Source organism: Amblyraja radiata, chromosome 2, assembly GCF_010909765.2.
Source record: "Amblyraja radiata isolate CabotCenter1 chromosome 2, sAmbRad1.1.pri, whole genome shotgun sequence".
Taxonomy (NCBI): Eukaryota; Metazoa; Chordata; class Chondrichthyes; order Rajiformes; family Rajidae; genus Amblyraja; species Amblyraja radiata.
This window is the reverse complement of record NC_045957.1, coordinates 136,726,796-136,743,259: the sequence shown is the minus strand read 5'-3', so window position 1 is coordinate 136,743,259 and position 16,464 is coordinate 136,726,796. Positions and strand designations below refer to the sequence as shown.

The 16,464-nt window shown below is 49.6% G+C and overlaps 1 protein-coding gene and 1 pseudogene across 1 annotated transcript in view; both read right to left on the bottom strand.

Moving 5' to 3' along the window:
• Positions 1-16,464, bottom strand: part of gmds (GDP-mannose 4,6-dehydratase) — a 666,455-nt gene that overhangs the window by 643,515 nt on the left and 6,476 nt on the right. The window lies entirely within an intron of this gene.
• LOC116970615 lies at positions 4,643-4,757 on the bottom strand (annotated as a pseudogene).

The following is a 16,464-nucleotide window of genomic DNA, read 5'->3' as shown; positions in this document are numbered from 1 at the left end:
CTATAGCTTCCCCGGCAACTCATTTCAGATAAAGATTACGCTCCGAGTGCAAAAAGTTGGCAGGCATCCACCCGTCTGTCCTGCACGTAGGCGATGGTATCTCTCAGCAGCGCTAGGCTGTCTGAGATTTTCCTGCCAGGTACAGCACAGGTTTGGTCCGGGTGGATCACCCGTCCCAGAGCAGACTTGACCCGGTTGGCGATGGCCTTAGACAGGATCTTGTAATCTACATTCAACAAAGTTATGGGTCTCAATTCTTTATATCCTTCCTCTCCCCCTTCTGCTTGTAGATTAGGGTGATGCTGCCCTTCCTCATGGAGTCTGACATGCTGCCGGCTAGAAGCATGTCGTTGTACACTAGCAGCAGGTCCGGGCCCACCCAGTCCCACAGAGCCGAATACAACTCGGCCGGTAAGCCATCGCTTCCGGGAGCTTTACTCGAGTCAAAGGAGCGGATGGAGCCAGTCAGCTCCTCTAGGGTCAGTGGTTGGTCCAGACTCTCCCGCTTGCTGTCCTCCAAGACCTCCGTGATAGAGGACAGGAAGTTCTGGGAGGCGGTGCTGTTTGTGGCCTTTCTGTCATACAATTCTGTGTAAAAGGATTTGCAGACCCTCAGCATGTCTGTCTGCGAGGATGCTACCGAGCCGTCCTCCTCCCTAAGGCTGTTGATCACAGAGCTCCCCCTGTGAACCTTATGGAAGAAGAAACGTGAGCACGTCTCATCCTGCTCCACATGGCTGACCCTGGATCGGAAGATGATCTTGGAGGATTCAGAGGTAAAGAGCCGAGCTTGCCGGTCCTTCACCTCTCTAAGTTCCTCCCTCACATCCACCCCCCTCGACTGCAGAAGGAGCAGTTGTTGCAATTCTGTCTGGAGTTGGCACAATTCCCTCTGAATCTGTCTTGCTCTCTGAACCCCTTTGGCTATGAAGAACCTCTTAATGTTCTCCTTGGTTGCTTCCCACCAGTGTCGGGGAGTCAAAGAGGGGCCTCACCGTTCTCCAACATGCGTAGTCCCTCTTTAGCTCCTCAACGTTCTCTGGGGTCAACAGCTTCACGTTTAACTTCCACGTCCCTCTGCCTGCCTTCCGGTCCTCCTGTAGGTGACAGGAAGCCTGAAGGAGGCAGTGGTCAGAGAAGAACACCGGCGTGAGTTCGGTGTGTCTCACCGTGACGGCCTTCGTGGTGAAGACGAAGTCTATCCGGGATCGGGCTAAACCGTCCGATCTCGACCAGGTGAACCGCGGCTGGGACCCGCCTGCAGGGTCGCTGAAGGCGTCGTGGGCGGCGCGACTTTCGTCAGCAGCGGCCTCTGCAGTCCGTCTGCGTTTTTATTATTTTATGTCTTATGCTTTTATGTAGTTTTTGTTATTTTTGTTGGGGTATGTGTGTGGGGGGGTGGGGGTGGTGTGGGGGTAACTTTTAAATCTCTCCCTGCACGGGAGACCCGACCTTTTCTTTGTCGGGTCTCCGTTGTCGTTGGGGCTGCAACGAGGAGCGGCCTCCAACAGGAAGACCGGGGGCTGTGGTGCCGACTACTCACCTCACCGTCGCGGAGCTGGCCGAGTCCAGAGCGGGTGGAGCTGTGGTGGACGCTGCAACTGCGGGTTTGGCGGGCGGCACCGGGAGCCCGCGGGTCCCTGGAGGGAGACCGCTTTTCAGGGCTTCCGCAACGGCGACTTCTCCCGCCCGAGTTGCGGGGTTGAAGAGCACCTGAGCGGGGCTTTACAGCACTGCCCCGCGCGGCTTGGAATGGCTGCGGGACTGCGAGCGCGCGCCGGGGGCTCTAACATCAAGACCCGGTGTGCGGCCTTGCATCACCCGGCGTGGCTTTAATGGCCACGGGACAATTCGCCATCGCCCGCCGGGGGCGTTGACTTTGACTCTGACATCGGGGGGGAGAGTGCAGTGGAGAGATAAGTTTTTTTGGCCTTCCATCACAGCAATGTGATGGATGCTTATGTAAATTATGTTGTGTCTTGGGTCTATTTGTTTGTAATGTATGGCTGCAGAAACGACATTTCGTTTGGACCTCAAGGGGTCCAAATGACAATAAATTGAATTGTATTGTATTGTATTGTATTGTATTGTCGTGCAGCTTTGCGTCTTTTATCGTTTCCATCAGGAACTTGGACGTGCTGTCCAGTCTGTTGTCGGCACTGCCGGATCGTCCAGCCGCATCAATGATGCAGTTGAAGTCACCGGCCAGAACGAGCTGCCGGGACGTGGCCAACAGCACTGGGAGCTGCTGGAGAACGGCCTGCCGCTCGCTCCGCACGAGTGAGGCATACACATTAATCAGCCGGAGCGGAGAACCACGGTACATAACATCCACCACGAGGAGACGCCCCGCAACCACCTCCCTGACCTCAGTGATGGCGAAGTTCCCTCCCCGCAGCAAGATCCCCAGGCCGGAAGCACGAGTCATTGCCCCCCGACCACACCGACAGTCCGTGGGGCCACCATCGCGACCACCTCCGATAGCAGTGGAGGTGTGGCAACCGACACTCATGGAGAAAAGTCACATCTGCCTTGACCTTGGCCAGGTACTGTAAGGCATTTACACATCGTGCAGTGCTCTTCACACTGCGCACGTTTAAAGATGCCAGTTTGAGCTCCATTGTCCTTTAGAGTCACTGGCCATTTTCCTGTTCCCTCATGCCCACCGCTTCGGTGAATTGCCTCACCTTTCCTGGGCTCAGGTACCCGGACTCCTCAACGGGTTGGGTTTCCCGTGTCGTAACCCGAGGTGTCGTTGGGGGGGGGGCTGCTCATTTTACCCCCTTCTGGGTGCGCCGCTTCCCCCGTCTCTCGTGGCTGGGGCATGGTGACAGGCTTACTGCTCCCGGAAACTTGGAGCTGAGGCCCATTTGCCGCTGCACTGCTCCCGGTTGCCCGGAGCTGGGGCCCATCGGCCGCTACGATGCTCCCGGTTGCCCGGAGCTGGGGCCCATCGGCCGCTACAATGCTCCCGGTTGCCCGGAGCTGGGGCCCATCGGCCGCTACGATGCTCCCGGTTGCCCGGAGCTGGGGCCCATCGGCCGCTACGATGCTCCCGGTTGCCCGGAGCTGGGGCCCAACTGCCACTGCACTGCTCTCGATGCCCTGGGGCTGGAGCCCCTCGACCGCTGCTCTGCTCCCGATGTCCTGGGGCTGGAGCCCCTCGACCGCTGCTCTGCTCCCGATGTCCTGGGGCTGGAGCCCCTCGACCGCTGCTCTGCTCTGGGGCTGGAGCCCCTCGACCGCTGCTCTGCTCCCGATGTCCTGGGGCTAGAGCCCCTCGACCGCTGCTCTGCTCCCGATGTCCTGGGGCTAGAGCCCCTCGACCGCTGCTCTGCTCCTGATGTCCTGGGGCTGGAGCCCCCCGACCGCTGCTCTGCTCCCGATGTCCTGGGGCTGGAGCCCCTCGACCGCTGCTCTGCTCTCGGTCTCCTGGTGCTGGTGGACAATCGACCAGGTCCTTCTCCTTTCCTCCCCGGTTTTCTTCCTGTGTGGTTTCCCATTCGCCTCATCCTCCGACGAGGAGAGGTTGCTGCCTTCTGTCAGGGAGAGAGACCGTTTTTTGGGGTTTTTTTTGGGCTTGCCAACCCCTTCTGGCCTCTGCTCCGTGTGCTGACCTTTCTGGTGTTTTCGATACTTCACCGTCGTCCAGAACTGCTCTCCCCCCTCCTCCATCGACTCTCCCTCCTGGGCTTGGTGCTGGAGTTCTCCTGGCCCTTGGGGGCTCGAGGTGGTTGAGGTGGTTGGGCTGTCCTCATCCCTGTTTCCCCTTTCTGCTGGGGACTTGGCAGTGGTAGTGGGTGTCTCACCTACCCTGGGTGTGCTGGAAGCCGCCCCTCTTGTTGCCTGTGCGTATGAACAGGCTCTTTTTGGGCAGGCCCTGTAAAGGTGGCCTCCCTCCCCACACAGGTTGCAGTTCTTGCTGGCCTGACAGTCTTTTGTCTCGTGGCCCTCCATTTTGCAGTTTTTGCAGACCACTGCAGTGCATTGGGCCACCACATGCCCAGGCTTGTTACATCTTCTGCATAGTCTGGGCTGCCCCACGTAACTTAAATAGCCTCAGTTTCCTCCAATTGCGAACACCGAGGGAGGGTGGAGGAGAGTTCCTTCCTTGTCCACCCTCAGCTTCACCTTGACCTGCCGCTTGCTCGTCCAAATCCCTTGCAGGTCCTTCACGTCCACGCAGTTCCCTGCTCCGTCAACGTAGCGAGCAAGGAAGGTGAGGACATCCACTACGGGCACATGTGGGTTGAACATATGCACCGTGATCGGCCTTTCTTTTTGGTTTGGGAGGGTGAAGAGTGGCTGCACCTTCAGCAACGACAGCGGAGCTTCATTCCCCTTCTCCTGGAAATCCTTCATCAGCTTTTGCCATCCTGTCGGAAGCACAAAGGTAACGTCGAAGTATCCGTTACCCGGGAAGTCCTGGAGGCAGTAGATATCCCTGGGCTCGAACTTGCAGGTCTCCAGCAAGACCTTCTTTACAAACGTATCTCGACAGAAGGGCATCCCCTCGCTGAGGTCCTTCACACTAATCCTGAGGGTATTGCGGATACCCTGTCCTCTAGCTCCCATTGCTACGATTTTACACCGCAATCTGCAGCTCTTGTCCTTAATGGACCGCCAGGGCTGTTCTAACAAGAACAGATAGCCCCTTTCCCTGTTCTAATAAGAACAGACGCTCTCTTTTAACACTCTTTTACCACTGATAAGAACAGATACTACACTTGATCTTAGCCAAAAGGCCGAGAAGCGAGGCATGATGCCACCCAGCAGCATGCTTTCTATGGTGCATCTGCAGAGGTTTGCAAGAGTCATTGGAGATATGCTGAATTTCCTCAGTCTCCTGAGGAAGTTGAGGCACATTGGATGTTGTAGCAATGTAATATTAACGCCAAGTTGAACTTGAACCTCTCACCCATTTGCACTTTGTCATCATTGATGCTGATTAGGGGTTGTACTCCACTATGCTTCCTGAAGTTGATAACTGTAATGTATTCATACATATTCATGTATATGATAATGAGTTGGTGTTCAATATAAGCAGGGAATGTTGGGTAATAAATCTCTCTCTCGTGTTCCAGGTCACCTACGTGTAAGTTGTATTCATTCTGCCGTCCGGAATATAACAAAATTGGCGACGAGGATGGGATAGAGTTTGTGAACTCATCCTTTTAATACAGTGCAGGACTGTTTTGCAACATGCAGTATTGTTTAACATTTTAAACAGTAAATACGGAGTTGTGTCACAGTAGTATGCGAGCAGGACACGATAGGCTGCAGATCCTTCTATGTATGGGACTGTAGTTTAAAACAGCAGCTGCACAAATCGGAGAGAGTTTGACAGGCTATCTCTATGTTGTGCCTACGTCGCAAGAAGGTGTTCTTGGGATTGTATAAGATTTTTTTTACCGAGTTCCTCAAGCTGAATAGCCTTTGTACAGCTACGTTTTAGGTGAATTGTTACACCAGAACAGACAGGAAATCGGGGTTTTTGAACAGGACAAAGTAAATGTACATTTGCGCAGTCATAGGTGGTCTACCTAGGACTCAAAGTAGATGCCAACAGACAGTGAAGGCGAAAGTTGAAGCAATAGTGAATGCTCCAAAACCCAACAATGTGTCAGAGCTATGATCATTCCTTGGGATGGTGCAGTTCTATGCACGATTCCTTCTAGATTTAGCAACTGTCCTAAAGCCACTACAGCATCTGCTACAAAAAGATGTGAAATGGACGTGGGGAAACGAACAGCAACATGCATATGACATCTGCAAGGAAAACTTGACAAGTGACAAACTCCTTATTCACTACGATACGACACGCGAGATGAAACTTGCTTGTGATGCTTCAAGTTATGGTGTAGGTGCAGTGATCTCCCACGTAATGAATGACGGACAGACAAAGCCTATTGCTTTTGCATCCTGCACCCTATCACTGAGTGAGCGTAATTATGCACAGATAGAAAATGAAGCACTCAGCATTGTGTTCGGAATCAAGATATTCCATCAGTTTCTTCTCTAGTGACTGATCACAAGCCACTGCTAGTAATACTTGGTCCCAAGTCAGCTATACATTCCATGGCGGCATCAAGGATGCAGTGCTGGGCAATCTTGCTGTCCCAGTATGACTACAAGGTTGAGTACAGAAGCTCCAAGTGCAACACAGTTGCAGATGCGTTGTCCCGGTTGCCCCATGAGAACTCTGACGTGGGAAGTGAGAACTCCATCTACACTCTGCAAGTTGTTGATGAAGACTTTCCAGTGAGTGCAACAGATATTGCAGCAGAAACAAAGAAAGACACTGTGCGAAAGAGGGTTTATGAACAGACATTGGACTGAAATCAATAGTGGATTGAACTCAGTTCTGAACTCAGAGCTGAAGCCTTTCCATAATCGACACCATGAATTATCATGTGAGCAGGGATGCATTAAGTGGGGTTACAGAATGGTTGTACCAGAGTCTTTGAGAAACAAAATTATGAATGAACTTCATGCCGAACATCCTGGCATAGTAAGCATGAAATCAATTGTCAAAAATGTTGTGTATTGGCCTGGTATTGACAGTGACATCGAGTCACTGGTGAGCAAATGTAGCGTCTGCCAAGATTGCCGGAGTAAACCGCCAAAAACATCACTGCAACCCTGGTCATGGCCAAGTAGACCTTTTCAGAGAGTTCATGTAGATTTTTATGAAAAGGGTAATGATCATTTTCTGGTACTAGTAGATAGGCATTCTAAATGGATTGAGGTTAAGCATATGGAGTGTACCATAGAGGAGTTGAGATCAATTTTTGCATGCCATGGTTCTCGGGAAGAACTTTAATGATAACGGGCCTCAGTTTCGAAGAGTTCATGCAGCGGAATGGTGTAAAACACACACTTGTTTCCCCATACCATCCAGCCTCCAACAGGGCGGCGGAAAGCTCTGTTAGAATGACAATAAATTGAATTGTATTGTATTGTATTGTATTGTATTGTAATTGTCAAAGACGGTCTCAAGAAACAGGTTTTGCAGGGAAGTTCAAAGCTTAGCATGAAACTCGTTTGGCTAGTTTCTTGCAAAAGTAACAAACCACACAACACACAACAGGTTACTCACCTGCAGAACTGTTGATGAAGAGATGCTAAGAATACGCCTGAGAAAAAACAGTTGTCAAAAACACCATTTTGACTCCCTCAAAAAGGAGAGGTACTTCAATCCAGATGAGCAGGTTTGTGTTATCAGTCCTCCCAACAAGTCCAGTTGAGACAAATGGGATGTTGGGAAAATAGTGGATGTGTGTGGAACAAAAAGATACTTAGTTGGAGATAGGATCAAATGTGTTCATGTTGATCAAATGATTCCAGCCAAAGATGAACCAAAAACTGAGCATGAAGTCATAATCCCTGAATTTTTATCTGGAAGAGTTGGAAGAGACCACTGTGATGGAAACACAAAGTTCAGTCAGTACAGACAAAGGAACAGATTCTTCTAGTCAAAGTTAGGGTACTAAACCAGAGCCAAACAAGCCCACAGTTGACTCAACACCTAAACCTGTTACACCTGTTCCTGTTAGACGATCAGGCAGGATCCGTAAAACAGTATTCAGATTAGGTTTGTAAGTTAAATAACTCACTGCACAAGTAAAACAAAAATATGTAGATGTATAAAATAAATATATTATGTTCATCATTTAAGATTTCATAAAAACTGATTTAAATCGAGTATCACAACAACAAAATTGTAACTGAGTACTTAGACAATAGACAATAGACAATAGGTGCAGGAGTAGGCCATTTGGCCCTTCGAGCCAGCACCGCCATTCAATGTGATCATGGCTGATCATCCCCAATCAGTACCCCGTTCTTGCCTTCTCCCCATATCCCCTGACTCCGCTATTTTAAAGAGCCATATCTAGCTCTCTCCTGAAAGCATCCAGAGAACCTGCCTCCATCGCCCTCTGGCAGAGAATTCCACAGACTCGCCACTCTCTGTGAGAAAAAATGTTTCCTCGTCTCCGTTCTAAATGGCTTACTCCTTATTCTTAAACTGTGGCCCCAGGTTCTGGACTCCCCCATCATCGGGAACATGGTTCCTGCCTCTAGCGTGTCCAAGCCCTTAACAATCTTCAATGAGATGCCCTCTCATCTTTCTAAACTCCAGAGTGTACAAGCCCAGCAGCTCCATTCTCTCAGCATATGACAGTCCCGCCATCCCGGGAATTAACCTTGTAAACCTACGCTGCACTCCCTCAATAGCAAGAATGTCCTTCCTCAAATTAGGGGACCAAAACTGCACACAATACTCCAAGTGTGGTCTCACAAGGGATCTGTACAACTGCAGAAGGACCTTTTTGCTCCTATATTCGATTCCTCTTGTTATAAAGGCCAACATGCCATTCGCTTTCTTCACTGCCTGCTGTACCTGCATGCTTACTTCCATAGACTGATGTACAAGGACCCCCAGATCCCGTTGTACTTCCCCTTTTCCCAACTTGACGCCATTTAGATAGTAATCTGCCTTCCTGTTTTTGCTACCAAAGTGGATAACCTCACATTTATCTGCATTCAACTTCATCTGCCATGCATCTGCCCACTCCCCCAACCTGTCCAAGTCACCCTGCATTCTCATAGCATCCTCCTCACAGTTCACACTGCCACCCAGCTTTGTGTCATCTGCAAATTTGCTAATGTTACTTTGAATCCCTTCATCCAAATCATTGATGTATATTGTAAATAGCTGCGGTCCCAGCACCGAGCCTTGCGGTACACCCCACTAGTCACTGCCTGCCATTCTGAAAGGGACCCGTTAATCCCTACTCTGTTTCCTGTCTGCCAAGCATTTCTCTATCCATGTCAGCACTCTACCCCCAATACTATGTGCCCTAATTATGCCCACTAATCTCCTATGTGGGACCTTATCAAATGCTTTCTGAAAGTCCAGGTACACTACATCCACTGGCTCTCCCTTGTCCATTTTCCTAGTTACATCTTCAAAAAAATCCAGAAGATTAGTCAAGCATGATTTCCCCTTCGTAAATCCATGCTGACTCGGACCGATCCTGTTACTGCTATGCAAATGTGCGGCTATCTCATCTTTTATAATTGACTCCAGCATCTTCCCCACCACCTAACAGGCTAACTGGTCTATAATTCCCCGTTTTCTCTCTCTCGCCTTTCTTAAAATGTGGGATAACATTAGCTACCCTCCAATCCACAGGAACTGATCCTGAGTCTATAGAACATTGGAAATTTATCACCAATCCATCCACGATTTCTAGAGCCACTTCCTTAAGTACCCTGGGATGCAGACCATCAGACTCTGGGATTTATCAGCCTTCAGTCCCATCCAACACCATTTCCTGCCTAATGTGGATTTCCTTCAGTTCCTCTGTCACCCCAGATCCTCTGGCCACTACTATATCAGGAAGATTGTTTGTGTCCTCCTTAGTGAAGGCTGATCCAAAGTACCTGTTCAAGTCATCTGCCATTTCCATGTTCCCCCTAATAAATTTACCTTTTTTGGTCTTCAAGGGTCCAACTTTGGTCTTAACTAATTTTTTCCTCTTCACATACCTAAAGACGCTTTTACTATCCTGCTTTATATTCTTGGCTAGCTTACCTTCGTACCTCATCTTTTCTCCCCGTATTGTCTTTTTGGTTATCTTCTGTTGTTCTTTAAACATTACTCAATCCTCTTGCTTCCCATCTTTGCTACGTTGTACTTCTTTGCTTTAATTTTTATACTGTCCCTGACGTCCCTTGTCAGCCATGGTCATCCCTTTCTCCACTTGGAATCCTTCTTCCTCCTAGGAATGACTGATCCTGCACCTTCTGTGCTATTCCTAGAAACACCTGACATTTTTGTTCCACTGTCATCCTTGCTAGTGTATCTTTCCAGTCAACTTTGGCCAGCTCCTCCCTCATGGCCCCATAGTCCCCTTTATTCAACTGCAACACTGACACCTCCAATCTACTCTTCTCCCTCTCCAATTGTAGATTAAACCTGACCATGTTTATGGTCACTGCCTAATGGCTCATTAACCTCGAGGTCCTTTATCAAATCCGATTCATTACATAACACTAAATCCAGAATTGCCTTCTCCCTGGTAGGCTCCAATACAAGCTGTTCAAAGAATCCATCACAAAGGCACTCTACAAAGTCCCTTTATTGGGGTCCAGTACCAACCTGATTTTCCCAGTCTACCTGCATGTTGAGATCTACCATAACAACCACAGCATTACTTTTCCTACATGCCAATTTTAACTCTTGATTCAACTTGCACCCTTTGTCCAGGCTACTGTTTGGGGGCCTGTAGATTAGTCCCATTAGGGTCTTTCTACCCTTACAATTCCTTAGTTCTATCCATACTGACTCCACATCTTCTGTTTCAATGTCACCCCTTGCAAGGGACTGAATTTCATTCCTCACCAACAGTTCAACCCTACCCCCTCTGCCCACCTGTCTTAGATTTAACACAAAGATTAGATTAGATTAGATTCGTTTATTGTCATTCAGACCTTTCGGTCTGAACGAAATTTTGTTTCCCTGCAGTCATACATGTAATTTAACACACAATCAACACAAATTTAACATCCACCACAGTGAGTTCACCAAACACCTCCTCACTGTGGTGGAAGGCAAAATCTTAAGGTCTCTGTCTCTTCCCTCTTTGTTCTCCCTCTGCGCCGAGGCGACAGTTCAAACTCCGCGGGTGGTCGCTGCCTCCGCCACAACTCCGAGGCCGAGTCGGGTCTCCGCTGCCGCTGCCGCTGCCTCCGCCACAGCTTCGGGGCCGAGTCGGGTCTCCGCTACCGCTGCCTCCGCCACAGCTCCAGGGCCGAGTCGGGTCTCCGCTGCCGCTGCCTCCGCCACAGCTTCGGGGCCGAGTCAAGTCTCCGCCGCCTCCGCCACAGCTTCGGGGCCGAGTCGGGTCTCCGCTACCGCTGCTGCTGCCGCCGCCACAGCTCCAGGATCGAGTCGGGTCTCCGCTGCTGCTGCCGCCGCCACAGCTCCAGGGCCGAGTCGGGTCTCCGCTGCTGCTGCCGCCGCTACAGCTTCGGGGCCGAGTCGGGTCTCCGCTGCTGCTGCTGCTGCCGCCACCTCCACAGCTTCGGGGCCGAGTCGGGTCTCCGCTGCCGCTGCTGCTGCCGCCGCCGTCACAGCTTCGGTGCCGAGTCGGGTCTCCGCCGCTGCTGCCGCTGCTACAGCTCCGATGCCGCCAGCTCCGCCATTAGGCCTCGGCGCAGACGGAGACGGGGACGGGGAATACGACCGAAGAAAAAGTCGCATCCCCCGAAGGAAGAGACCAAAGCATGTTTCTCCCACCCCACCCACACACATACATACACAACTTAATAAAACAAAATTAACTAAAACATGACAAGGAACAAAACGAAAGAAAAAAAACAGACGGACTGCAGGTGGGCCGCAGCTGTTAAGCCAGCGCCGCCATCTTGGTACAGTGGTAAGCAGAGCAGTGTAATGTATTCATACATATTCATGCATATGTTAATGAGTTGGTGTTCGATATAAGCAGGGAATGTTGGGTAATAAATCTCTCTCTCGTGATCCAGGCAACCTGCGTGTAAGTTATTATTCATTCTGCCGTCCGGAATATAACAATAACTAGCTCCCTCGTCTTGCTGGCATTGAGGGAGAGGTTGCTGTTCTATATCTCCCTCCTGTAATCCATCTTGTTGCTATTCATGATCCAGCCCACCACAGCTGTGTCATCTGCAGACTTGTAGATGGAGTAAGAGCCGAATGTAGCCGCACGATCGTGAGTGAATAGGAAGTAGGGAACTGTGAACATATCCTTGCGGGATACCGGTGTTGAGAATTATTGTGGATGAAGTGTTGTCACCCATCCTCACTGATTTGGCCTGGTGGTCAGAAAGTCAAGGATCCAGTGGTCCACAGGGCTAGAAATTAACGGTTGCCCTGGTGCCAATGGCGACCTAAACTCGCGCTGGGCAACCTAAAAGCCGTGCCATTTTGCCCGGCTTGGCAAGCACCCGGGACACCTATCGTTCAACTCAGAGCAGGCCCCCCTCTCTATCTCTCTCTCTCTGTCACTCTCCGTCTCCGCCCGCCATCCGTGTCCGGGCTGCCGGGATCCACTCTATGATCTTTGGCCGGGTCTCGGGTCTCCGCTCTCCGCCCGTTCTTCATCCGCCGGCACGGCCGGCCGCCTTTCACATGCGCACTGCCACGGCCTGCACATCCTCCCCCTGCACATGCACACAACCATGGCCAGCACATCATCGGCCGCCCAGCACATGCGCACTGCCACGGCAACTGATTGGCGCCGGGCACTTTCTCCCTCCCTTTGCATTGTGGGAGATCTGGCCGCCATTGCTGTCCGGTGGCCTCCTCGCCACGACCGCTGAAAACCAACGCAGAATCACTCCCTGGAGTTGGAGTAACTCCCTGGAGTAACTCTTGCTTCTTGGTTTCTTGGACCTACAAAAATATTCCAAATGCAATTTAAACTGGAGTGGACCCTCCACTACCAAACTTCAAACTCTGAAAAATAACAGCCTATTGAACTTTATCTGTTTATTTATTGTGTATATATATATGGTATATAGACACACTGAACGTTTATCTCCTGTTCTGTATCATGTTTACATATTCTGTTGTGCTGCAGCAAGCAAGAATTTCATTGTCCTATCTGGGACACATGACAATAAAACTCTCTTGACTTGGACTTAAGCAAAAAAGGGTACTTGGGAAAAAGAGCTACGTTAAATTTAGTTACGTCTGATTTGGTAACTATGGTAGGGTGAAGACTATTCCATGCTTTAATTGTGCGGGGGAACTCCATGGAGCAGCCAGCATCTCTGGATAGAAGAAATTGAGTGACGTTTCGGTCAGAGACCCTTCTTTAGATTTCCTCTGGTTTTAGTTTTTAGTTTAATTTAAAGATACAGCGTGGAAACAGGCCCATCAGCCCATCGGGCACACCGACCACCGATCACCCGTACACTAGTTCTATCCCACACATTAGCGACGTAAGTCAAGAGTCAAGAGTGTTTTATTCTCTACGTCCCAGTTAGAACAATGAAATCCTTACTTGCAGCAGCACAACAGAATATGTAAACATAGTACTCTGTAAACAATGTTATAAACGAGAAAACAAAACAGTGTTCTATCGTATAGTATCATGTGTGTAGGAAGGAACTGCAGATGCTGGTTAACTGAAGATAGACACAAAAAACTGGAGTAACTCAACAGGTCAGACAGAATCTCTGGCCAAAAGGAAAATAATACATTTTGGGTTGGGTCTGAAAAAATTCCTGCACACCTTTGGAATGTAGAAAGAACCAAGAGCACCCAGAGAAAACCCATACAGACAGCATGCATATTCAGGATCAATTCGGGGTCTCTAGCATTTTAGACACAAACTTTATGGCCAATGTACTGCCCCATAGTCTTTAACTGAATTAAAACATACAGTAGCTGTAAAGGGGGACATAACGTCACTTAGAGATTTAAGACTGAAAATTGATCGTTTTTTCTAGTAACCAAAGTTATCAACGTATCATTTTTCGTGTGTTGGAAAACAAAATATAGTGGCACAGCTGGTAGACTTGCTGCCTCACACACCAGAGATTAGAGTTCGATCCTGTCCTCGGGCACTGTCTGTGTTGAATTTGCACATTCTCCCTGCAAGCGTGTGGGTTTCCCAAAAACGCATTGGCTTTGTAGGTTAACTTTGTAGGTATCTGTAAAATTGCCTCTAATGTGTAGGGAGTGGGTGAGGAAAGTGGGATAACAGAAACTTGTGTGAATGGGTAGAGCAAAGGAAATAGGCGACGTTTCGGGTCGAGACCCTTCTTCAGACTGATGTGGGGGGGGGAGAAGAAAGGAACAGGTGGAGACAGTGGGCTGAGGGAGAGCTGGGAAGGGGAGGAGAAAGCAGGGACTACCTGAAATTGGAGAAGTCAATGTTCATACCGCTGGGGTGTAAACTGCCCAAGCGAAATATGAGGTGCTACTCCTCCAATTTACGGTGGGCCTCACTCTGGCCATGGAGGAGGCCCAGGACAGAAAGGTCGGATTCGGAATAGGAGGGGGAGTTGAAATGCTGAGCCATCGGGAGATCAGGTTGGTTATTGCGAATCGAGCGGAGGTGTTGGGCGAAGCGATAGCCAAGCCTACAATGTAGAGCAGCTGACACCTAGAGCAGCGGATGCAATAGATGAGGTTGGAGGAGGTGCAGGTGAACCTCTGCCGCACCTGGAAAGACTGCTTGGGACCTTGAATGGAGTCAAGGGGGGAGGTAAAGCGACAAGTGTAGCATTTCAAGTGGTTACAAGGGTAAGTGCCAGGAGAGGGGATGGTATGGGTGGGAAGGGACGAATTGACCAGGGAGTTACGGCGGGAGTGGTCTCTGCGGAAAGCCGACAGGGGAGGAGATGGGAAGTTGTGGCCAGTGGTGGGATCAACAAAAACGCTGGAGAAAATCAGCGGGTGGCACAGCATCTATGGTGCGAAGGAATAGGCGATGTTTCGGGTCGAGACCCCCCTTCAGAATGGGAGGGGGAGTTGAAGTGCTGAGCCACCGGGAGATCAGGTGAGGTGTTGTGCGAAGCGATCGCCAAGCCTGCGCTTAGTCTCACCGAGGTTGATCATACGCTGAATAATCCAACCACATTTTTGTTTGGAAGTGGAAAGAAATAATAGAAATTGCATTCATTACAACGTGTAAAAAGAGTTGAGATACTGTATATACTGTAATATAATTTTGCTGCATGTCATTGTGATATATATCATGTCTTGATTGGTGAATATATTTAGTTTATGACTTTATTTGAAGCAGAAATAATATGTGAATGCTTCATTGAGCATAATTCCGACTGGTAAATAGCACTTCGTCCGAGCACATTATCGCACGCGTAATGCAAGCCATCTTAAATGACCACCGAAATTGTAATTTGCCAACCTAAAAAGCTGCCTAGGTTGCCCGGCTGGAAACAGAGAAAAAAAGTTAAGTGAGAGCCCTGGGTATAGTTGGGTGCTGATTCCTAGGACCAGACACTTTGAGAGTAGTTTGGTTAAGATTATTAAAGGTACAGTCAATAAATAGGATGAAGAGAATTTAGCAGAATGGGAAAATATAAAGATTCTATGTTATTATTAGCTGGAGAAATTAGGTCATAGAGGAACGTACAAACTCCCGTACAGACAGCACCCATAGACAGAATCGATCCCGGGTCATTGGCGCTGTAAGGCAGCAACTCTACCTCTGCACCACCGTGCTTCCCGATTTATAGCATTATAGGTTGATACCATTATAGCGTTTAAGAGAGTTAGACAGGTACATAGAGGGTTATGGGCGAAGTACTGTTAGGTGGGACTAGTATGGATGGAGGCATGTTGGTCAGCGTGGACAAGTTGGGTTGAAGGGCCTGTTTCCATGTTTTATAACTCAATTGCAGTCCAACTGCAGTCCGTCTGTCTTTTTTTTGGTCTCGTTAAATGTATGTTTTTAATTCTTGTTTTTATTATTTTTTAGCTGTGTATATGTGGGGGGTGGGGGAAACCATTTAATCTCTTCCCTGTTCAGGGACCCGACTTTTTCCCTGTCGGGTCTCCGATGTCGTTGGGCCTGACATCGTGGAGCCGGCGGCGACCTCCAACTGGAACCAACCTGAGGGCTCCAGTCCTCTGACTGCTGACTCGCCATCGCGGAGCTGGCCGACTTCGGAGCGTGGAAAGCTGTGGTGGCGAGCGGCTGCAACCCGACTTCGGAGCTTCGGAGGCTCCGGCCGCAGGTCCGGCGGACAGGAACATCGGGAGCTCGAAGGTCCCTGGTTGGAGACCGCTTTTCCGAGCTCCCGCAACAGCAACTTCTCCCGCCGGAATCGCGGGGTTTAAATGACTCAGAGCGGGGCCTAACATCGCCCGGCGCGGCTTAAACAGTCGCGGGACTTACCATCGTCCGCCGGGGGCTTAAACATCGTGAGCCCCAGTCGCCTCGATGCTGCAGTTAGACTGCTGGACCGCAAGAGAAGAACAAAGGGAAGAGAAAATACTTTTGCCTTCCATCACAGTGAGGAGGTGTTGGAGATTCACTGTGATGTTAATGTAACTGTGATGTTTGTGTAAATTGTGTTAAGTGTGGGTCTTGGTTTTTTTTTTGAAATGTTAAGACTTTAGGAATTAAATTTCGTTCAAACCAAGCTGTTTGAATGATAATAAAAGGCATTCTATTCTAATGACTAAAGGACCGGTCCCACTTTCATGACCTAATTCACGACCTCTGCCGAGTTTGCCCTTGACTCATACTCGCAGCATGGTCGTCACGAGGTCATAGGTAGGTCGTAGGTAGGTCGTGATGCTAGTCGTAGGTACTCGTGGCATCAAGTAGGTTGGGGCGTTTTTTCAAAATGATGAAAAATGTCCACAAGTTAAACACGTTGTGAATTAGGTCGTGAAAGTAGGACAGGCCCTTGAGTGTCAATAGAAGTGATTGC